This window comes from Rattus norvegicus, chromosome 10, assembly GCF_021556685.1.
Source record: "Rattus norvegicus strain SHRSP/BbbUtx chromosome 10, alternate assembly SHRSP_T2T, whole genome shotgun sequence".
Taxonomy (NCBI): Eukaryota; Metazoa; Chordata; class Mammalia; order Rodentia; family Muridae; genus Rattus; species Rattus norvegicus.
In genome coordinates, this window is record NC_141543.1 from 44,827,928 (window position 1) to 44,852,148 (window position 24,221).

The following is a 24,221-nucleotide window of genomic DNA, read 5'->3' on the forward strand; positions in this document are numbered from 1 at the left end:
ACTTCAATGTGGAGTACCAAGAAGGTCTGGTATGTTTTCAGCCAAGGAAGCTGACAAAGTTAACATTCAACACGATGAGGGAGACTGGAATGGGAATAATGACCAGAGGGGAAGCAGGAGAGTGAGTTTAGTTAAGTTTTGTTGAACAACACAAGCCTATTAGATATCTAGTTGAAAATGTTGAATAGGCAGATGGAAATACAAGACTGGAGGTTAGAAAAAGACTCAGACTAAAGATAAAATTCTCAGCTTTTCTCACTAGATAGGATGAGATCACGAGAGACTAAATATAAATACATCAGAGATCTAAACATAGAGCCTGGGAACACTGCCTCCTTTCTAAAAAGCTGGGGCAACAAAAATGGAACCAGTAGAAGAAACTGAAAACACACAGTATTATCCAGAAAGTAAAGGAAAGAAAGGTTTCAAAGACATGATTATCAACCAGGCCAAATGCTGCTATCTCAACTGAAATTACTTTGGAGAACTGACTGGGGAGTCTACCCCCAAGGTGCAGATAGAGCCGACAGAATAGAGGAGCCAGAAGAGACAAGCCAAAACCAACTAATAATTAAAAACCACAACTGTTTTAGAGCAGTAGCTAAGGTAAGATGAACATGTTAAGGAAGGCGTCTTAGGAGATGGGAGAGTTTTCAGCATTAGCTTTATATGAGTAAGGTGATCCAGGAGAACAGGACAAAGGTCCAACCCTGAATGAGATTAAGACTGAAGCAGTTAATATCCTTGACCAGAGAAAAGGAACAAAACCAAGAGCAAGGGCAGAAACAGAAGATGTGAGTAGAGATGCAGGATGGCCAGAAAACGTTTTCTGACTGCTTTCATTGTGAGTATACAAGAAACTAGCTCATCAGCTGGAAACAAAAGGGGGGAGGGGACGTGGTACCAAGAGATGAAGACAAGGTGTGAACAGCCACTCAGGAGAAAGACAGCACTGGACCAGGGGAAAGCACTGGGATTATAGACTGTGAAGGCACTCAAGGCTAGCAAGGCCAGTGGGCACTTGAAGAGCTGGGCATGGTCTAAATAAAAACTGCTAGCAGGCTATGGGTGACAGGGCAGTCAGAGGAGTGCAGTGACAACAGGATGGAGTGTAAAGACAGTGGCTACCTTGGGTTCAAACATGACAAAGAATGTTCAAGATATGTTATGGAGAAAGGAGCCTTAAAAGCAAAGGATGCTACCAGCAGTGAGTCACACACACGGAAGTGCCCTGAAAGTGTATTACTAAACAGGAATTGGGAGGGATTTTTGAGGCCACAGGGAAATGCTAAAAGCTATACTGTATGAAGTCACTTTAATGTACTATGCTTACTTCTACTAACATGCTATTAAGCTAACAGTAGAGTGTGGTTCCCAGGCATGGAATACCCAAGAATACCACTTACAGTATTCCTAGGACCAAATTCATCTAATGACCCATTGGACAAAAATGGCAGCAGTTAAGACTAACCACTCGGGGTTGGGGATTTGGCTCAGTGGTAGAGTGCTTGCCTAGGAAGCACAAGGTCCTGTGTTCAGTCCCCAGCCCCGGGGGGAAAAAAGAAAAAAAAGACTAACCACTCAAACTCACCCTGCCCCAACCTCTAAACAGGGGAGGATGCCCTTACTGAAGAATTGTTAATACTGTTTATGAACTAAAGAAACAAATGGACAGGAAAGAAAACCACCAGGTGTGACAGCACACCTGGTCTCTAATCACACCACTGAGGAGGCAGAAGCACGAAGACCTCTGTGAGTCCGAGGTCAGCCTTATGTGCATAGCAAGTTCTGGGCCAGCCAGAGCTACATAGAGATAACCTGTCTGAAAAGAAAAAAAAAGAGGAAAAAGAAAAGGACTAAAACAAGGCCAGTGCAGACAGACACTAGAAGACTTCATTATCTAAGTGACTAGGAGGGCTACATGAGCTCCTTAAGACCTAGGCTTGACAGCAAGCACAGTGAGAACCTTGCTTCTACTTCAACCATATCAAGACCCATCACTGAGCAGAACAGTTGCACAGAGACCTGTAGTTCCCCAAGGCAGGGAGAGGTAAAACACGGTGTTGGATAGAGTCCAGGTTCACTCTGATTTTCTATGCCAAAGGCCCCAGCAGAAGACTGATGTACAGTTCAATAGTTGGCAGTTGCATAACACCTGGGCACCCTAGGGTTCAACCCCAGCACCAAAAAGAAAAATAAAGTCAAAGTAGATGACTTGATAAACCAAATAAAACAAAATAATTTTGTGCTTTAATGCAATACACTTTCAAAAACTCTACCATGAAGATGACAAGAATCATAGCATGAATTTCTAGATCAGTAAACGAAACTGGTCAGGGTTCACTCAATCCCTGTAAAAAACCATGAGGTTTAATGTGAATTCATATACTATTTTCTAGGAAAAGGATTTTTTTTAACCATAATCTCTCTTTAGCTACATACATTTATAAGTACTCTATAAGTGTCAGATAAAGATTACTTATTATTGAAACTGGACGTTTCAGTTCAGAAATCCCCTTTGTATGGGATAGCAGACCTGTTAGAAGGGTCAGAAATTCAAGGTCACCCTCAGCTACACACACAGCTGTGAGCCAACCTTAGCTCCATGAGACTTATTCCCCAAAATAAGTGAATCAATCAATCAATCTAAAAGAAATCAAAAATATACATTTTCAATTCGTTTAAAATCCTCCAAGAGGGCTGACCAAATGCTCAGCAGTTTAGAGCACAAGTTGCTCTCTTGTAGGGGGCCTGGGTTCAATTTCCAACACCCACATGGAGATTCAAATCATCTAAAACTCCAGTTCCAACAAATCCAATGCCTTCTTCCAGCCTCCACAAACACTAGACACACATGTGGTACACATAAATGCATGGAAGCAAAACACTCAAACATAAAAAGTAAAATAAATCTAAATTTTTTTTTACTCTTATAAAACCTTAAGGAGCTAGAGAGATGGTTAAGAATTTAGGAGCACTGGCTGTTTCTTCCAGAAGACCTATATACAATTCCCAGGACCCACATTACAACTCACAAATGTCTCTAACTCCAGTTAAGGGGCTTCTGACATCCCCATATAGACATACATGCAGGCAAAATACCAATAAACATGAAATAAAAAATAAATTTTAAAAATTAATAAAATAGACTCATCCTTAAGCAAATAATTAAATATCTCATGATTTAAAAAGTCTAATACCTAAAAAATAAAAGCAGGTTATCCTGGAGAATGTGAAAATACAGTACCTTCGAAATGTAGACTACAATATGCCATGCATTGTTCTTAATCATTTTAGAATTTTCAACTGAGAAAAGAATTGTGTTCTAAGTCTAAAAATCACTCTTACAAAATATGAACTACCGACCCCATCAGATACACAACCCTTGAAAGTCTTGAAAACAGTTGTATAAAGGTTTAAAAGAGATCAACAGAACAAGAAGAGTTAAACTGAAAGGGTAGGTGATAGAAGAACAGGGTAAAAGAGAGAAAATGGAGAGTAATGACCTTTCCAAAAAGTGATGTGGAGGCCTACCTATTACTGTGCAAGCTTCCTGATACAGAGGGGGAGAGGGAGAGGGGGAGGGGGGAGGGAGGAGAGGGGGAGAGGGAGAGGGGGAGGGGGGAGGGGGAGGGGGGAGGGGAGACAGACAGAGAGAGACAAAGAGATACAGAGAGACAGAGACAGAGAGTTAAAACAGAATTACCCCAAAACAGAACAATACCCCTACTAGACTAACAAATACAGCCCAGTGCTAGGAACAAACTCCTCCTTTGGAGGTGCTGGCAGGTAAGGTCCCATAAGCTCTAAACACTACAGGCCACTGCCAGTGTTATTGGTTACCCTCCAGACCTTGATATTAAGACCCACCACTGCCAATGGTATGCACTTGAGTCACAGAACATGGCGATAATATGCTGGTATTGACCTGGAAGTCTCATCACTACTGGCTAGCTTTCATTATTCCAGAAGGTGCTATGTATGCTTTTGAAGTCAACATCAATCTTGACAGCTGTGAACCTTGCAAACTACAATATCAACAGTTCTGGCAAGACATGTCCATTGGTACAGTAGTGACATAAACATCATGGGACTCACCAACTACTTTCTAATTGACTGTAACTCCCACTCCATAAGATGAAGCCCATACCTGGCACTATTTGGGGGCTAAGAACTTGTGGCTCATAGGCCTTAGGGGAGAACTTAACACTTTTATTCTACTAAATGGACAAAGTATTAAACTGACTCCTAATGACATATCGTTATAGTTATACATTAATGCATCTCTCAACAGACAGTTGTGAGCTGTCGTGTGGGCACTGAGAATCAAAGCAGGGTCCTCTGGAAGAGTGGCCAGTGCTGCTGAACTCTCTCTCTAGCACCAGACATATCTGTATTTAATAACTACTTTCTGCCAAGGAATTCCACCTCCTGTTAATCCACTATCTTCTCCACCTCCTGCCTTCCTCCCTGTTCTCTTGAATGCACACGCACGCACCCACATGCACACACGTACACAGACACGTTCAGACAGCACAGTTCATCCTCTGACCTCATGACCCTCACCTTTTCTTTCTAACCACTGCTCACATTTACAGAAAAAAAAAATGCAAAAAGCAGAGTCACAAAGACACCTCCCCCTTCACAAGCTGCTGTTCCAGGACAGCCATCTATCAGCTCAAGTGACTGTCCACCTGGAACTCTTAGACAGGAAGAAGCCTCAGGCTCAAAAGCACCAAGAAGAAATCTGTTGAGTAACAATCACTGGGTTCAGATCTCTGTAAGGGATTAGTCTATAATCAAGAGTCTTCCTTCCATTAGCCATGAGGAACTAAAGTAGGCCACACTCTGGTGGCTCCCACCTTGGTGGCCAAGGGTGAGCAGCCATCCTTGAGCAAGGAGGAGGTCGTATCAGACATCATCACAGTCCATCTTCAATGTTCTTTACTGGCTCTGTAATCATTTCCCTCAGGTTTTTCATAATACTAGGCTGTCATTGCATGCTATCAAATAAATTCCTACAAGAAATAAACAACTCTCTACCACTAAAATCTAAAGGATTGCTTTTTTTTTAATGGTTCTAAGAATAACTAAAATGAAAAAGGTGAACAGCCAGTAAGCTTAAAAACAGTAAAGTTCTGTTTTCAGGTACTCATGACTTTTGTTACTCCTAAGAACAGCCATAAAAAAAACTAACAGCCAAAAAATCCCAGCACTTGGAAGGCAGACACAGGCAGACCTCTGTGAGCTTGAGGTCAGCCTGATCTACAAAGCAAATTCTAGGACAGCCAGGGCTGCTATACGCCCCCCCCCCCCAAAAAAAAAGACTAACAGTCAATGCCTGAATGAACTTGGAAAGTCCTGTCACAGTTTACACAATGACAAAATAGTCCCAGCACTGGTAAATCACAAAGGTCTACTAAATTCAAAAGCTAACTGTAAAAACAGTGGTGAATCTTCATTACCTTGTAATGATGCAGATGGACTTTGCAGAACATTCATTTCGACTTCTAAAGGAGTCAAACATTGAATGGTGGAGACATTCTGCAAAATGTATCATTAGGTGATCTCCTCACCATATGACTACTGTAGAGTATACTTTACACAAACCCAAACACCACATTCTACAGACTATATGGTATATATTCTTATATAACTCCTACAAGAAACATACCATGTAAAGAACTGTCAGGGCTGAGAGGTGCCTCAGCAGTCGAGAGCACACACTGCCTTTGCAGAGCAACCAAGTTTGGTTCCTAGCACCCACATCTGATGGCTCAAACTGCCTGTAGTTCCAGGGGATTCCATTCCCTCCTCGGGCCTCTAAAGGCCCTTAAATGATGTGTAGATATCCACACCTGGACCCATAAATACACATAATTAAAAATAAAGACAGAAATCTTTTTTTTTAGGAAAAGAGAAACTACGGACCAGGAGATAGCACTTAGTCACTTAGAACACAGAATCTGGGTACAGTTCCTAGCACCTACATGGTAACTTGGCTCACAACCATCCATAACTCCAGTTCCAGGGAATCTGACACCCCCTCTGACCTCCATGGGCAGACACCAGACACAAACATGTTATGCATACATACATACATGCATACATACATACATCCATACATGCAGGCAAAACCTTCTACCTAAAATAAAATCTAAATTAAAAAAAAACTTTTTTAAAGAAAGTGAGGGGCTGGAGAGATGGCTCAGTGGTTAAGAGAACTGGTGGCTCTTTCAGAGGTCCTGAGTTCAATTTCCAGCAACTACATGGTGGCTCACAACCATCTGTAATGGGATCTGATGCCTCTGGCATACAAGAGAATATGCAAATAGAGCACTCATATAGATAAAATACATAAATAAATTTTTAGAACTTTTAAAAAGAGAAACTATCACGATTCTCTATCAATAACATGTGGGGCGGTTACTTTTATCATTCCTAGAAAAAAACACTGGCTATGGAATCCCTACACATCTAAAACCAGAACGTTCCATCAAGTATACTCTTCCCTTACTGTTGCTGGGAACACCCATAAAACGTCAATGCTGTTGACTAGAAAATCATATGTGAAAACATAAAATAAAGTAAAAATGAAAACGAAAATGGCTGCAACTGACTGAGGTGGAACACTTGAGGCCCTGGCTCGAACTCACCCCAAAACATCCATAGCAACAAACAACAGAAACTTCACATTCACAGTAAATGCAATGATGCCGTGGACCACCAAGCCAGGCTTGGGAAAGCCAAGCTTCATGCTGGGAAAACACTCTTATCGACCAGGCTACACAAGTCTTTCTTCACGGTTTGGTTTGGTTTGGTTTGGTTTGGTTTGGTTTGGTTTGGTTTGGTTTGGTTTGGTTTGGGGTGTGTGTGTGTGTGTGTGTGTGTGTGTGTGTGTGTGTTTGGGGTAATTTTTGTTTTTTTGAGGGGGCTGTTTTGTTAGTTGGTTTTGTTTTGAAATAGGGTCTCATGTAGCTCAGGCTGGACTGGAACTTGATAAGCAACCAAAATAACCTTTAACTTCTGATCCTCCTGCCTCTACCTCTAACCCTCCTCCCCCCACCCCCAGTGCTAGGATTATAGGAAGGTACCTCAATTTGTGAAGCACTGGAGCTCATACCCAAGGCCTCATGCATGCTAAACAAATTAACAACTAAGGTATAACCTCGGCCTACATCTTTTTCTCCCTGTTGAGACAGGTCTCGTTCTGTGGTTCTGGCTGGCTTGGAACTAGGTACGTAGACCAGGCTGGCCTTAAACTCAGAAGTCCACCTGCCTCTTGCCTCACAAACGCTGTGATTAAAAGTGCATACCATAGTGCCTAGCCCACACTCATTTTAACACGCAGTTTTATCATAGTTGTAATTCTGTCAGGAGAGTCCAAACAGCACCACGTATTTTTCCTAATAATCCTACTCTTGTCTATTGACTCTTCTCTTGACTATTTAGTCAATAGTGTATTTTTTTATGGTAAACAAGGAGACAAAACAACGTTGCTGGAAAGGTGCTTTACTTATTTCTTTTTTCCTACCCATCAACTCCTTTCTTTTTGTGGTACTGAAGACAGAACCCAAAGCCTGGTATACACATGCCAGGGAGGTGTACTACCATAAGCCACATCCCTAGCTCTGTTAAAAGTGAGATAAAATGGGTTGGGGATTTGGCTCAGTGGTAGAGTGCTTGCCTAGCATGCGCAAGGCCCTGGGTTCGGTCCCCAGCTCCGAAAAAAAAAAAAAAGAAAAAAAAAGAAAAAAAAGAAAAAAAAAAAAAAAAAGAGAACTTCAGTGATAGAATCTTTAAAAAAAAAAAAAAAGTGAGATAAAATAAAACGGCTAAAATATCCAAAACAAAAGGAAGCTACTAATTTATCTTGCCTTTTGCGTCTCATATAGTTCAAGCTGGCCTCAAGTCTGTGTTAGATATGCCAAAGACGACCTTAAACTCATGATCCTTCTGCCTCCACCATCACAGGTGTTGGTGGTAATAAAGCTCCCACTATCACTCCAGCTTGTGGTGCTGGTGGCTGAACCAGTGATTTCATATCAACAGACCCATATTCCCTACCCATCTTTGGGGATTTTTTTTTGTTGTTGCTACTGTTTTGTAATTATGTCTATACGTGTGTATGTCACTTATATTCGGGTGCCCCATGAAGACCAGAAGAGGGCGTCATAACCCTGTTACAGACAATTGTGAGCCATCAGGTGTGGGTGCTGGGAACTTAACTCCAATCCTCTAGATGAGCAGCAAGTGCTGATTTAACCACAGAGCAGGGACTTTTTAATATACAAATGTTATTACAAAGAGTCTTACTGAAACATCTGGAATCACACTATCGATAAAAAACACGGCAGCAAAATCTAGTTCAGGGGAGAATAAAAACTCCATCTTGTTGAAACCGTTTTTCCTGTCGCTTTAAAACCTACACGAATTTTTATTAAGATGGCAAATGAAACCATAACCCAATAATCTTAGCCTTAAAGAGTTACTCATTAACTTTTAAGTAGGAGGCTATGAATGAACACTTCCTGAAATTCACCAGCCGTTTTTTTTTTTGTTTTTTTTTTTTTTCATGTGAAGTGGCCCTAGGGGTTTGAGGAGGTTCTCACTTGCTACATGGAAACCACAGAACAAACTTCATGCTCAAGCTTAAGAGAGAAATCATTTGGAGTTTTGTTCCCTTCCACAAACAGCATTCAAAATCTCTCTGCACTTAATACGTGTCTAATGAGTATGCTGGGTAAACAGTGACGTTAAACCACCAAGGTCCCCTCCCTCAAAGTTCAGAACGCTCCCTAACTCACAGAGATAGATTCAAGACCATGCCACAGCCCCTCAAAAGCACATACACTTCTTTACTCCTACTACATAGAAAGATAGACCTCAAAATATACCCCAAACATCTTTCTCAATTATTTTCAAAGAAGAGGAGAAATCGGGTCTGCTAAGAAACAGAAATTTGTAACCCAACTGCTCTCAAAAATTCCACATCTCAAAGGTACTGCCTGCAAAACTGTCAAGAATGACTGACTAGTTATCGCTAGTTTACATGGGAGGGGGGAGTCAAAAACTTGCCTAGCATTCTTTCCAAGAGTCCTTTATCCGAGTCAAGAAGCTATGTGCCTAATCTTACTAGTAGGAATAGCTTCGTGTGGTGTTTTGAGATTCATTCATTACATCAGTATTTTACTGAGCATGTATTATGCGGTAAGACATTTGATAAAGCATTTAATTTTCTCTTTTTCTTTGTGGCGGGTGGGAGTACTGGGGAACTGAACCACTCTGGGCCTCCTACATTCAAGGCAAGTTCCCCACCACTAAGCTGTACTCCCAGGCCCAGAATGTTTCAGTTCTGCGCTCTGCACATCACCACCAAACTCCTCCAGGAAAGCTCAGCAGCAGCAATCACGGCTGCTAACGCGGAATTCCCAGGGTTGCCCGAAATCAACCGGCATGGGGCTGCTCCTCAGCTCGAAACGCGACGTCAGTGAGCCGCTACCTACCACACCCGTTAGTAATGCTCACCACCGTAGATGGGATCTCCCGGTGCAACAACCTGTAAGAGTCGCCGGAGCGACTGCAAAGCAGTGGCCGGGCTTCCTTTCCCGGGGTCCCGGGGTCCCGGGGAGGCCGGGCGGGAGTCGGAATCCCGGAGTCCAGCCGCTCCGCGCCGGTCCAGACTGGCCGGGATGCTGACTGGGGGAGGGGTCCGTAGCGCCTCCCCCATCGGGAAGGTGCAAGCTACAGTGGAAACTGGCCTCACGGAGAATGAAGAGAACCATTGCCGGTCCTCGCGTGAGGACCTCGCCCAGACTGGAAAATGGAGCCGCCGCAGCCTCAGCCCTCAGCCCCAGTCCGCTGCCCAAGTCCGCAGCGCGGAGAGGCCCGGGCCCTCAGCCTTCCGAGCCGCGGCTCTGTACTTGGCGCCTCGAGCGGCAGGGCCATCGCGGGGCCCTCTCCCACACTCACCGTCGCCTTTGTCTCCGCCGCCTGCTCCAGTCGCGCGGCTCCGAGCGCCGGCTCCGAAGCTCCTAGGATCTCCACACGCCAGCAGCTGCGCTCCCGGCTTCGGGCTCCGCCCTCCCGCCTAGTCTCTGGCGCGCAGAGGCGGAGCCACAAACTGTGTGTGCGGCTGCGCGGATACTCCCCCGCTACAGGGACCCGCCCATTCTCTCTCAGTAGGCGGGCTGGTCGCTGTGAAGCGCCGCCCATCGAGGGAGTGGCGAGACCTAGGGGATGCGAAGCGCGCACAGAGTGACCGCTGGGTGGGCGATGGGGAAGATGGAGGCCGGGGCCTCGCACCACAACACCTTGCTATCTGGATCCGGCCATAGACGCGCCCGGGCAAGCGAGGGCGCTGCTAGGCAGAGCTGGCTAGCACCAGATGTCTCTCAGTAGCAGTCGAAGAAAACTATTTGTCCAAACGCTTAGATCATGCTACTTTTAAGGAATCAGAATCACTGACTCATTGGAGAGCCAAGAATATCCACCTAGCATTTGAAAAGTGTCCGGTGTGTCTCTGTGACTTCTTGTGGGATCGGTTTTGGTTTTAGTTTTGGTTTGTCATTGTTTGAGAGAGGGTCTTTTTGTAGCCCAGACTGGCCTCCAACTCACCATATAGCTAAGGGTGGTCTGGATCTTGTGCCTCCATCTCCCGAGTGCTGGGATGACAAGTGTCACATGCCTAAAGACTTTTGTAGTAGAATCCTGGCTGACCTGGATCTCACAGCAGTCCTCCTAACTCAGCCACCACATTCTGTCTTACGACTACATTAGCTGTACACTTTACCTACCCAGAAGCAAGGAACAAATGGGTGTCTTTCCACTGGAATCTAGCCGCACATACTCAGACAGGGAGCTGCGTGACCATCACGATTGGTAGGCTTTTTTCTAGGAGTTCAATCCCAAAACTGGAGTATTCCTTGGTTCCTCCAATTCTCAATATTGCATCTGTCCATAAGGGTAATTGGTACGGTTCATTGGAAATAAAATCAGACTGTTCACCTACATTGTTTCTATCATCCGTGGCCTCAGTCGTACTTCCAGTGGGTTTCTTAAATGGCCTCCCTAACCACCATCAACAAACTGTGTTGTCAAAACAACAGGGAAAATATCCTCCCGCAAAGAGAGTCAGCTCATGTCTCATCTGATCAAAATCCACCAGTGTTCCAGTTACTGTAGAAGATAAGATCTTTACAATGGCTGACAAAGTCCCTGAGATTTTTTATTTTCCCCTGTAGGTCTCAGAATTCATCCCCAACCTCACTGATGCTTGCAAAGTCCAGACTGCACTCAGGGACTAGGACATTCTTTAATGTCTACCTTCACCCCTCAACTCCACTCAGATCTTTGACAATGACACTTAGCCTAAACCCACTACTTTACCTTGCTATAACCTCAAGCCTTCCTTTTATCGCCCTTGCTCTCCTGCTCCAGGAACAATCTGCACAATTTATTCCATAATGTTGTTCTTGTGTGTCTTCCCCAGCAGAAGCTGGGTGTCTTTTGGGTTGGCTGGGTTTGATGTCTGCAGTGCTGAGGATGAAACCCAGGGCCTGCTCTGGCTTGGTGAGTACTTTACCACTGAGCTACACATGTCGACCTTTAAGGCTGGGGATAACTGTTCTACTCAACTGATCTGTCCTAAGTGCCTAGAAGAAATAAAAAAAAAAAAAATCACATGCCCCCAAGACGTTCAACAACAAAAATAACCAATTTTATTTTCAGTTTCCTCTTGGTTCTACTTTCTTCCAGTCAAGCAACCATTAGATTTTAACCTACATCATACCATGAACATTCGGACTTCTCAGTTCTTTTGTATACAGTAACCATTTACTTGATATCTGATGCAATTTTTGGCCAGTGACATCCTTGTATCCTATTTCACTGAGTAAGAATAATGTGATAGGGTAGAGAAAACTGGATATAATACTTAAAGGCACATTGTTTCAGAAAACTTTCCTGAGACAAAAAAACCCAAAAACTTCCCAAGTGTCATACATTACATGTATTGCTCTTTGACATGCAAATACGGTCACCTTATACAAACAATATTTTCTACCACTTATCCATAAAAGGTAACAATCTTTATGGGAATGGTTACCCATTATTTCATGTGAGACTGGGCGATGGTGGCCTATACCTTTAATCCCAGCACTTGGGAGACAGAAGCAGGTGAATCACTATGAGTTCAGGGCCAGCCTGGTCTACAGAGCAAGTTTTAGGACAGTCAGGGCTATACAGAGAAATCCTGTCTCAAAAAGTGTGTGTGTGTGTGTGTGTGTGTGTGTGTGTGTGTGTGTGTGTGATTGATTGATTGAACAGTATCTAATTTTGGTTGCTAGGGCCATTCATACTCCCTTTTAATTAGACGAATATTATTTTGTTGCTACAGCTGTTGTTACAGCTTCTTGTCACAAGGTCTCACCATACATAGATCTGACTGGCCTGGCACTTACTAGGGTAAGTGCCAGACTTACCCTAGTAACAGACTAGGGTAACCTTGAATCATGGCAATCCACCTGCCTCCACTTCTCAAATGTCGAGATTACATGCATGGGCCTAGCTTGGATGATAGTATTGTTTAACGGTAGATATACACGATGGTTTGCTCAATATCATATTAGTAGCGGTCTCTTTACATATTTGATTTATTCTTTATGATTTAAAACAAAACTAAAAATTATACCTTATGATTCAGTTTTTTAAAACAAAGTTTTAGGGCAGCCATGGGGACAACATATCTTTAGTCCCAGAAGATCTTGTGAGTTCAAGACCAACCCGTTCTACATAGTGAGTTCTAATATAGCCAAGGCTATACAGTGAGACCCTGTTTTGGGAGAAGGGGTGGAAGGGGCCAGTGTTAACTTTTGCTCTTCTTCACAAAAATTATTGACAGTGGATTTCATCATGTCAAAATATAGTTTGTAATTATGATAACACCAAAAACTGAATTTTCTAGAGTCAGAGACAGGGTGTGTCTTCACTGACTTCCCGAGTACAGTCTTGTTCCCAAAGAAGAATGAGGGCAGAAAACAGACACCACCATTCATCACTGCACAGTGACTTGCCTCTGAAGATACTGATAAGTACCACAGTTGTTAAAGTACAGAAGAAGCTGTCCTGCACACCTCCTAGTCCATAGCAAGTGCAAACACCAAGGACAGCAGGAAGCAACATGTTGGTCTCACCAGTTTCTAATCTCTTCTGAGCTCACATAGCTGCCGCAGTGGCCTGATTCTGCATTCTTAGTAAATTGAATAAATCTTCTTTTGAAGATCTCAAAGCAGGGGCTGGGGAGAATGCTCAGTCAGGGAAAGTACTCGCTGTACAGTTCCATCTCCAGTCCCCATGATAAAAGCCTGTAATCCCAGCACTGGGAGGCAGAGACAAGAGAGGATCGCCAGGGGTTGGGGATTTAGCTCAGTGGTAGAGCGCTTGCCTAGGAAGTGCAAGGCCCTGGGTTCAGTCCCCAGCTCCGAAAAAAAGAACAAAAAAAAAAAAAAAAAAAAAAAAAGAGAGGATCATCGACTAGCCTGGTTAGCAATTCCCAGACTCAGTGAGAGACCGTATCCTTAAAAGCAAGATAGAGAATGATAAAAGATATGTGCTGATGTGCTGTCAATCTCTGGCCTCTACATAACACACATGCACACACTGAATATGCATAGCCACACATCTACTCACTACACATGCATGAACTATGCATGCAATACACGCACATGGACACTTGCACATGCATAGCCACACATGCACATGCACACATGCACTCTCTGCATATGCATATGCACTATGCATACATGGACACATTGCACATTCATAGCCACTCATACACTCACTGAACATGCATAGCCACACATACACTAACTGCACATGCACACCCACACATGCATACATTGAACATGCACACCCACACATGTACACAGTGCATGCATACATGCACATGCACACATTGCACATGCATAGTCACACATGTATACACTGCACATGCATAGCCACACATGTATGCACTGCATATGCATATGCACTGTGCCTGCATATAGGCACATGCAACTCAAAGCAAAGGAATGTTCCTAAAAGTGTGACATTTAATTTTTTAAACTTCTTCCCAGAACTTGACAGCAGCTACATTTCCTCACTTAGAAAGGAGATGATGTATGGAATCAGAACCTGGAGTTCAATCCAGACTCTGGTGCTTAATTAGCAATGTGGTTCAGATCAAAGCTCTTTCCTAACCTATCTTTTCATTTAATAGGACTAATAATGTCTACCTTGAGAACTGTTGTGGGAAATCATTGAGCGAATTCACAGGCCCAAGCTAAGTACCAACAAGAAAACATTAACTATTATCTCTCCACAAGCATCTAATTAAGCTCCTTGCCCTGGTTCATAATAATACTGAGAAAAAAAAGTTCATAAAAGGCACTGCGTGGGACTGTTTGAGCCCTAAAGAAAGCAGAATCAATAAAATAAACTTGGCTGTGTATGTGCAATTCTAAGAATTAAACTTAGGGCCTCTCACACGCTGGGGAAGCACTCTGCCACTGAGCTGTCTTTCCAGCCCTAAAAGAGTGTCTTCAGAGAGGCACGAACAGTCCCTCAAGCAGGCTTTGTAGCACAGTTTCATACGATAAAGAAAGGAAAGAGAAATAAGACCCATGTCAGCCTAGAACAGCGTCACAGCCGAATGATTCAGTACACAACTGCTAGAGTAATAATATGTCCATGTTTCTGGATTTTTCAGGGTCATCTCTGATCCTGGCTTACTAGTTATTGTCCCTCTTTTTACTCTTAGTTGTATCAGGCTTCAGTGACAAATTATAAAGCCACTCTTCAGAAGTATGTACAAATTGTTTGGAATACAGAGAATACTCATCAGTTCTATGTAAAGCTATAGAAAGTTAAGTTTCTTCTTCCTCTTCTTTTTCCTCTTCCTCTTCTTCTTCTCCTTCTCCTCCTGCTTTTTCTCCTTCTCTTTCCTTTTCCTTCTCCTTCTCATCCTTCTTCTCATCCTTCTTCTCCTCCTTCTTTTTCTCCTTCTCCTTCTCCTTCTCCTTCTCCTTCTCCTTCTCCTTTGGTGCTAGGGATGGAAAACAGGACCTCACATTCACTGAGCCCTCTGTCATTGAGCTATACCTTCTGTCAGACAACATAAAAGAACAAATATCTTAGCCAGTTGGCTGGAAGGATAATAGACATGTGGTACGTGAATCACGACTTGAGAAGATGGGAAAAACTCGGAAAATATGTGGAACTCAGTAAGGACAGGAAAAAATGACCACTTCAGTCATGGCTTGAAGCACTGCAACAGGAACTCACTGTGCAAGACTGAAGCATGCCTGCTTCAGCCCTTACAGAACACCAGACCACAAGTAGCCACTGAATGCCCACTGTGTGCCGGATACAATACCAAGTGCTGGGGAAATCTGGATAGAAAAACCTGGCCTTTTTCCTCCATGAGATGACACATGTCAACATCACATAACTGGACACCAGAGCCTTAGGGAGACAGTGGAGTCACAGAGATCTATACAGACAAGAATCCAGGGTGAAAGGGGGGCAGTTAGCTGTTCAGTTAGAAGAGACAGCTTCTATATCATGGAAAGCACACATGGGGTGCTATGGAAGACGATATTAGGGAGCAGCATACTTCCTAAAGAGCGAAGATAGAGAAGTCTAGGTTAGGATCCATGTTGCTTTTGTAGCTTCAGTAACACTGTTGTTGTTGTTGCTGTTGCTGTTGTGGTTGTTTTCTGTTGGTTTGGTTTGGTTTGAGACAGGGTCTCACTAGGTAGCCCTAGCTGGCCTTGGACTCACTACATAGATTGACTAGGCTAACCTTGAACGAACAGAGATCCACTTGCCTCTGTCTCCCAAGTGGTGGGATTAAAGGTCTATGCCACCATGCCCAGCAAAAAAGTTGGGAATTGTAATCAAAAAGCCCTTGGAAACAGTCAGTCAGAAAATGGGGAGGGAGAGGTTTTACAATATGTCAGATCGTCAGACCAGTGACCACCAGCCACTAGAAACTTTTTCTATTTATTTCATCCTTTAAAAAAAGAAGTAGGGGGGTTGGGGATTTAGCTTAGCGGTAGAGCGCTTGCCTAGGAAGCGCAAGGCCCTGGGTTCGGTCCCCAGCTCCGAAAAAAAAGAACAAAAAAAAAAAAAAAAAAGAAGTAGGATTGGGGTTGAACCTAGGGTATACTGCATCTGAAGCAAGTGATCTTCCACCAAACTACAGCCCCCTTCTTTCTTCCCTGTTAACCTTCCTGTTAACATATGTAAGATATGCAGATTTTCCCAACAAAGAGCAGTAAATTTTCTTTATATGTTTATTGGTGTTAAATATGAGAAGCTTGGTATGGTGGCATATACCTTTAATCCCAGCACGAGGGAGACACAGGCAGGTAGATGTCTGTGATTACGAGCCCAGCTGGGGCTACATCAGTGGTTCTCAACCTGTGGGTTGAGACCCCTTTAGGGGTTGCATATGACATATTTGCATTATGATTCATAACATTAGCAAAATTACAGTTGTGGAGTAGAAATGAAATAATTTTATGGTTAGGATCATCACAACATGAGGCACTGTATTAAAGGGTCACAGCATTAGGACAGTTGAGAACCACTATCTATGTAGTGAGCTCTTGGCCAGCCACAGCTATAGAGAGTCTTAGAAAAAAGAAAAAATTAAATATGAGTTAAATGGGAGCATCAGCCCTCCCAGACAAGTGTATCTTTCCCCTCCGACCAAGGAACTTCTTGAGAGTTGGCTCAATGGCTAAGAACATTTGTTCTTGCTAAGGACCAGGGTTCGATTTATGCACACGGAGATTCACAACCATCTATAATTCCAGTTCCAGAGGATATGCCACCTTCTTCTGATATCAGCAAGTGTACATATTTGCACACAGGCGAAATGCTCATACACGTGAAATAAATTCGGAGTTAAAAAAAAATCTGTTTGCAACAGAAACAGGCTATTACAGAGATCCACAACTGGTTAAAATGCACAGACGACGTGACTGTGGGTGCCCAGCCCCAGATGGTACATCTATATACTTCAACTCTACACGTCAAGAAGAGGAGGCAAAAAGATTATAAAAGCCAGAGAATCAGGACATCTTCTGCTAGACAGTGTCTGGAGATGAAAGGGATGCTCTACCCATGGAACCTCAACAATTCGGTTGCCTAAATTAGACCTACATAATGAACTGATGGTCCTCTGAGGGCGGGGAGATTTCACGAGGCCTCACCCCAGATGAATGGTTATAAGCAACCAATGGTTGCTGATAGGTTACCCAGTCCAAAGTGGTCAGACGTGTGCACACATAAATGGACTCAGTAGGTCATAACTATTTGCCTGTGTGTCTTATCACTATGGAGAGACACCATGACCACGACAACTCTTATAAAGGAACACACTTATTGGGGCTGGCTTACGGTCCAGAGGTTTAACATTATTGTCACAGCAGGTGGCATGGTGACATGCAGGCAGACTTGGTGCTGGAAAGATAACTGAGAGTTCTACGTCTGGATCTGCAGGCAGTAGGAAGTGACTGCCTCACTCACTGGGTGTGGTGTGAAGATCTGAGACCTCGAAGCCCACTCCCAGTGGCCATTTCCTCTAACAAGGCCACACCTATGGGCCTCTGGGGACCATTTTCTTTCTTTTTTTTTTTTTTTTTTTTTGGTTCTTTTTTTCGGAGCTGGGGACCGAACCCAGGGCCTTGCACTTCCTAGGCAAGCGCTCTACCACTGAGCTACTACCCCAGCCCCGACCATTTTCTTTCAAACCACCACATTGTGCATATATATATATATATATATATGTATATATATATGTGTGTGTGTGTGTGTGTGTGTGCATATATATATATACACATATATATGTATATATATATGTAACAGAATTTCAAAAGTTACAGAACTGGTCATAAATTTGAGAGTGAGTGAAAGGAACACAGAAAAAGTTGGAAGGCAAAGAGGAAAGGGTAGACATGATGGAAATATACCCTTCATGTATGAATTCTCAATAAAAATTTACGTTATATATGAGTTGGGGAGCACTAGGGAGATAGCTCAGTTGGTAAAATGAGAACCTGAGTTTGACACCCACCCCAGAATCTATGTAAAAAAGCCAGATGTACACTTGTGACACCACTGGGGAGGAAGAGACAGGCGGCTCTCTGGAATCATCTGCCAGCCAGTCTGGCTGCATTAATACATTCCAGGTAAAAGGGAGGAAGATCCTGTTTCAAAAAACTAGGCGAGGGGCTGGAGTGCTGGCTCAATATTTAAGAGCACTTCCTTCTCTTGTAGAGGAGGCTCAAACCTCATCATAACTCCAGTTCCACAGGACCTGATGCCCTCTTCTAGCCTCCTAAAGCACCAGGCACACATGAGGCAAAACACTCATACACATAAGTAAATAAATCATCAGAGCCAGAGGGCTATCCCAGCGGGTAGGCCTTAGGACCTAAGTTTGCTTTCCAAGACTTACGGGGTAGAAGGAAAGAACCAACTCCAGCAAAGCCATTCTCTGGCCTCACAAGGGCACCATGGCAAGGATGTGTGCACACAAGCAGATGCGATGATCTTTTTTAAATGTGGATGACTCCTGAAGAAAAACACCAGAGGTATGACCGAACTTTGACCCCTCCATGCACATGAAGACACATGAACTTGCACACACATGCAAAAACACACACTAAGCATGAGTTGTAGCTGAGGATATAGCTCAGTTGGCAGAGTACCTAGCTAGCTTGCATTCTGAAGCTCTGGGTTCAACCCCCGGCACTGTATGAGTGGGAATGAGAGTAGAGGTGAACTGGAATAGGAGCATGTACTTGTAATGTCAGCACTCGGGGGGAGTTTGAGGCCAATTTGGGCAACTTGTGATCTCACATCATCATCATCATCATCACTACCACCACCACCACCACCATCATCATAATTTTTATTTTTTTTCGGAGCTGGGGACCGAACCCAGGGCCTTGCGCTTGCTAGGCAAGCGCTCTACCACTGAGCTAAATCCCCAACCCCATCATAATTTTTACAACACTTAAAAATATTAGTGAAGCAAGGCCCTGGGTTCGGTCCCCAGCTCCGAAAAAAAGAACCAAAAAATATATATATTAGTGAAACCCAACACCTAATATAACCTAAGTAATAATGGTAATGAAGAGAGAAAAGGCAGATTACAGTTCACAAATCCTAATGAGAAAGGCTCAGAAATTGGCACATTGAGAGTGTTCCCAGCGAGTTAAAGAACTTCAGTTGAGCGTTTAAACATGGGGAGAGGTAAGTACAAAAGGAGTGGAGGCTGTGCTGGCGAGATGTTCCTGCCTGCACCTGGACAAGGCTCCTTGGCTCAGAGGAGAAGCATAACTGAAGCCAGCATAGGCAGGCAACAGGGGACATTGGATGGCAGGGGCCAGTGGGCAGGGGGGAGGGCAGTAGGCAACAGGAAGCAGTGTGTAGGGGGGCAGTGGGTAGCAGGAGGCTATGGGTGCAGTGGGGAGCAGTAGGAAGTAGGAGGCTATAGAGGGGAGTGGAGGACAGGGACCAATGGGCAGTGGGGGCCGGTGGCAGTGGGGGCCAGTGAACAGCAGGACCAGAGGGCAGCAGGGGTCAGTGGCAGTGGTTGTCAGTGGGCAATGGGGGCCAGTGGGCAGTGGGAGTCCCTGGGCAGCAGAACTGGAGGGCAGCAGGAGCCAGTGGCAGTGGTGGTCAGTGGGTAGTGGTGGTCACTGGACAGCAGGACTGGAGGGCAGCAGGGGCCCTTGGCAGTGGGGATCAGTGGGCAGTGGGGGTCAGTGGACAGCAGGACCGGAGGGCAGCAGGGGACCTTGGCAGTGAGGGCTAGTGAGCAGTGGAGAGGCAGTGGAATTTCCATCTCCACGCATCGAAGCTCCAGCATGAGGGCAAAGGACATTTAGTAGCTCTCAGGCACTTAAGAGATTGGTGTCCTATACGTAAGGCAGGACTTTTGTCACTTCCTGCTAGCACAGAGATCTGTATCTCTGGGAAGGAAAATGGCAAACCAGACCCCTTCCTGTCCCGGTAGCGCTCTTGAGCCAGCAGGGGCCATTGCTTCACAGAAACTCAGCTCTTGTTCTGCTCCTGTCCTCCCAGAGCCAAGCTGAATTCCCTTCCCTCCCTTCTACAACCATTCTGGTTACTTATCCTACCAGATGACCAGGACACTAGTAGGCTGACTGGTAAGAATGAACCTGTACTCCCAGCGTCCCATGTCTCAGTCCCAAGACCCTATGACTAGGAGGGGATGCCATTCCCACAACAGATTCTGCTGCCATGGTTGAATTGAAAGGAGGTTATTTCAGTGGGTCTGACTTAGTGACACGAGCCCTTAAAAGTGGAGGGCTTTCTCTGTCTAGTGACAAGAAGAGAAGCTGGAGAGATTTAGGCTTGCTGGCTAGATGGGGGTGGGGTGGGGTGGGGAACTGAGCAAAAAATATGCACACAGCCTAAGAGCAGAGACTGGTCATCACTGACTGACAGCTAGCAAGGGAACAGGGACCTAAGTCCCATACCCCCAAGGAACTGACTGGATCCGGTTAATGAGCAAGAGGTAGTCCCTCCACCTGGAGCCTCCAGATGAAGTAAGACATGCAAACACCTTGATTTCACCCTGTGACACCGAGGGCAGAGAACCACCAGCAGAGACTCCGGTCCTGGTACACTGAACTCCTACTGCACTGAGAACATAAGCCAATAAATGGGTGTTGTTTCAGGTCACTAAACTTCCACCAATCTGTCATACAGCGATAGAAAGCTAACACAGCTGCTGGCATTGACTCAGCCTTCCTTTTCACCACTGGGAGACAGGTTCAAGCCTCAAGAGTGTACCTGAGTTCCCATGCTATGGTCAAGCCTCAAGAGCGGGTGGTCCAATACCCACGCATTATCCACACACCTGGTTTATCTGTTTATGATTAGACGAGAGAGAGGAAATCATGGCAGTTTTTTTTTCCTGATAATTTAACGTATCTGGACCTACGTATTTTCATCTAGGGAAAAGTGTGGTCAAATGTAACTTTATTTTGAAGCAGCAGGCCAGTAAGTCCTCAAACTGTGGGCGGTAGTAACCCTTCAGGTCTTTGAAATGGAAGAACAGAGGGCAGGCTCACAAAGCCCAACACCAACACTAGTTTATCTCACTCAGTATCCCGAACACTTACCATTCAGCATGCAGTCCATATAAAGTCCACTGAAGTTACTGCCAGGCCCCAAAGAAACCCAGGACAAGTCTCACTGGGTCTCTGTGGTTCTGCCCAGCACTTCTCGCCCCACCCATACCCTACCAGCAGCTGAGCTTCCCCTCCCTCCCCTCAGCTTCTCTTTCCTATAAAATGCAGCCATCTTGACTACTTGCTCTCTTGATCCTCTTGGGTCTCTCCTCTCCACCCCCTCTTCCTCTTGCTTTCTCCCATTCTCTCCTGTCATGGCCCAGTTCAGTCTGGACCCTTCCAGAAGCCTCTGTTTTCTCCCTCTTATCTGCAATAAAAACCTTTCTCCCCAACCACACCGAGGAACTGTCATGTCCTCATTTTCAAATGCATCTCACATTTTTAAAATAAGACTTCAAAATTCAGCATGTACTTTAAATTTTTTATTCAGCATGTGTGTGTGTGTGTGTGTGTGTGTGTGTGTTCTAGCATTTGCTTTCTGTTTCTCCACTTAAAAAAATATACCGGAAAAGCCGTTTTAGGGAGGGAAAGAATTCATTTCTGCTTGTACTTCTGGGTCACAGTCCACCACTGAAGGAAGGAAACTCCAGGCAGTGTTACCTCAGACCAGGAAACTCGCTCATAGACAAGGCCTTCCAGAGGAACCATAGGGGAGGATGTTTTTCTACAGGCTCATGCTCATGGTTAGATAGAACCCACCTGCTCTTTAAATTAATTCTTTGGGAATTTCATAAGACATAATAGATCCCCTTCTCTCCTCACCCCTCTCAGATCCACCCTTACCTCTCTAACCCCCAACCTCTTGTCCTTTTTTTTTTTAAATGACCCATGAACTCATACATGTGCTACTCATACAAACCTGGTGTGAAGTCATCCACCGAGGTGTGATTGACCTGCCAGGAGCCACATCCTTAAAGAAAAGTGACTTTCTTTTTCCCAGAAGTCGATTGTCCATGCAGTTTGTTATCTTACACAGCCCAGGACCTGTCCATTGTGGACTGGGCCTTCTTCCTATGTCAATTAAGACAATGCCTCACAGACACTTCCACAGCCCCATGTGGAAAAAGACAATTACTCACCGGAGACTGCTTTCCCCAGGTGATTCTAGGCTGTGTGAATTCGACAGTGAATGAGAACCGAGTCTATCTGTTCATGATGCTGTGGTGTGTCAAGGTGCATAGATGGAGATCAAGGGACAGTTTGTGGGAGTGAGTCCTGTCCTTCCAATATGCAGGTTCCAGGGATTGAACTCAGGATGTAAGGCTTGTCGAAAAGTTCCCTTACCTGCTGAGCCATCTCATTAGCCTCATGTTTTGTTTTGTTTTGTTTTGTTTTATTGTTTACAACATATCTCAGTGAGGAGTATTTATGCTTCAAGGGTTCAGCTGCAACATGAAGCTATGGGTATGATGAGATCGGCCAGTTCGGTGTTAGACATTTAAAGAAATATTTCAATCAAATTTGATTCATTTTTCGTTAATTATAAAATAAGCATATACAAAGGATAAGAAGATAGTTACAGATAGATGAGGATATATACATACATTACACTCTGATAAAGATCAAACTTGGAATGTTTTCAGGCCATTAGTTCCTAGTTATAAAGACTCACACTTCAATCAGAGGATCGGGGTGTACTCGATACGCTGATTTCTGATTTCAAATTTCATAACATAAAGTGATAAAAGCAAAGAAGAGTAGTACCCAGAAGCCATGAAGTCACACGGGAGAACATATACTGGTCTCTAAAGTAACCACTAGTTAACTAAACATTTAGGTTCCTCAGAGACCTTGGACTAGGTTTTGCAAGCTCACATGTTTGTTTTTGTCTCGACTTTTTTTTTTTTCGAGATTTATTTATTTTATGTATATGAGTACACTGTTGCTGTCTTCAGACACACCAGAAGAGGGCATCGGATCCCATTACAGATGGTTGTGAGCCACCAAGTGGTTGCTGGGAATTGAACTCTGAACCTCTAGAGAGCAGTCAGTGCTCTTAACCGCTGAACCATGTCTCCAGCCCTTGTTTTTGTCTCAATCCATATAACCAGTGTGCAAAAATAAGGTCTAAAAACAGTGAAACGAGTAAGCCCAACAGACACACACACTCATTACTTCTTTTTGTTTGTTGTTTTTTTGAGACAGGATCTCTCCACATAGCCCTGGCAGCCCTGGAATTCACCAAGTAGACCAGGCTGGCCTAAGATTTATAGAGATCTGCTTGCCCTTGTTTCCTGAGTACTGGGATTAAAGGTAAACACCACTGCTCCTGGCCATACTCATCATTTCTACAGGCACGCACATTTGTGGGATTCACCAGATGTGGCTGCACACGCCTATTATCCTAGCACTAGAGAAGGCAGAGGCAGAAGGATGGAAGGTTTAAAATCAGCTTGGGCTACATATTAAGACTCTGTCTCAAATAAACACATACGTACATACATACACACAAACATACATACATACATACATATACACACACCCATATCCATACATACATACAAACATACATACATACATACATACATACATACATACATGCCCGTATAAATACTCTTCGGTACTCCATCGAAGCCTAAAGCCCCAAGGGACATTCAGAGATGACTCAAAGCAGTAATTTTTCTCCTAATGACTCAGGTAGGAAAAAAAATAGGTCACATCCATATATGTATAATGCAAGGCAGTATAACAAAAAGCCCATGAGAGATTCCCAAAAGATACAGCCTTGAACTTGTGGAGAATTACCTCACCATGCCTCCTGAATGCTGGGAAATTACGTGTGTGCCACACTACACAAGAATAGTCTATTGGTCTGCAAGATGGCTTAGTAGGTGAAGTTGGTTGCTGCCAAGCCCAACAACCTCAACTATACCCAGGACCTGCAAGGTAGAAAGACAAAATCATCTTCCGCAAGTGGTCCTCTGACATCCATGTGTGCGCTGTGGCATAAGTGCATCCAACACACACATTCATACATACAAAAGGAAGGAAGGAAGAAAAGGGAGA

General features: G+C 44.1%; 2 protein-coding genes across 3 annotated transcripts in view; one reads left to right on the plus strand and one right to left on the minus strand.

Moving 5' to 3' along the window:
- Cdc42se2 (CDC42 small effector 2) overlaps positions 1–10,067 on the minus strand; it is a 71,954-nt gene extending 61,887 nt beyond the window's left edge. Inside the window, exon 1 of one of the 2 annotated variants that reach the window (XM_087574503.1) lies at positions 9,973–10,067. The gene's annotated coding sequence lies outside the window, so the exon portion shown is untranslated. 2 annotated transcript variants of the gene reach the window in all.
- Rapgef6 (Rap guanine nucleotide exchange factor 6) overlaps positions 1–24,221 on the plus strand; it is a 449,393-nt gene that overhangs the window by 242,232 nt on the left and 182,940 nt on the right. The window lies entirely within an intron of this gene.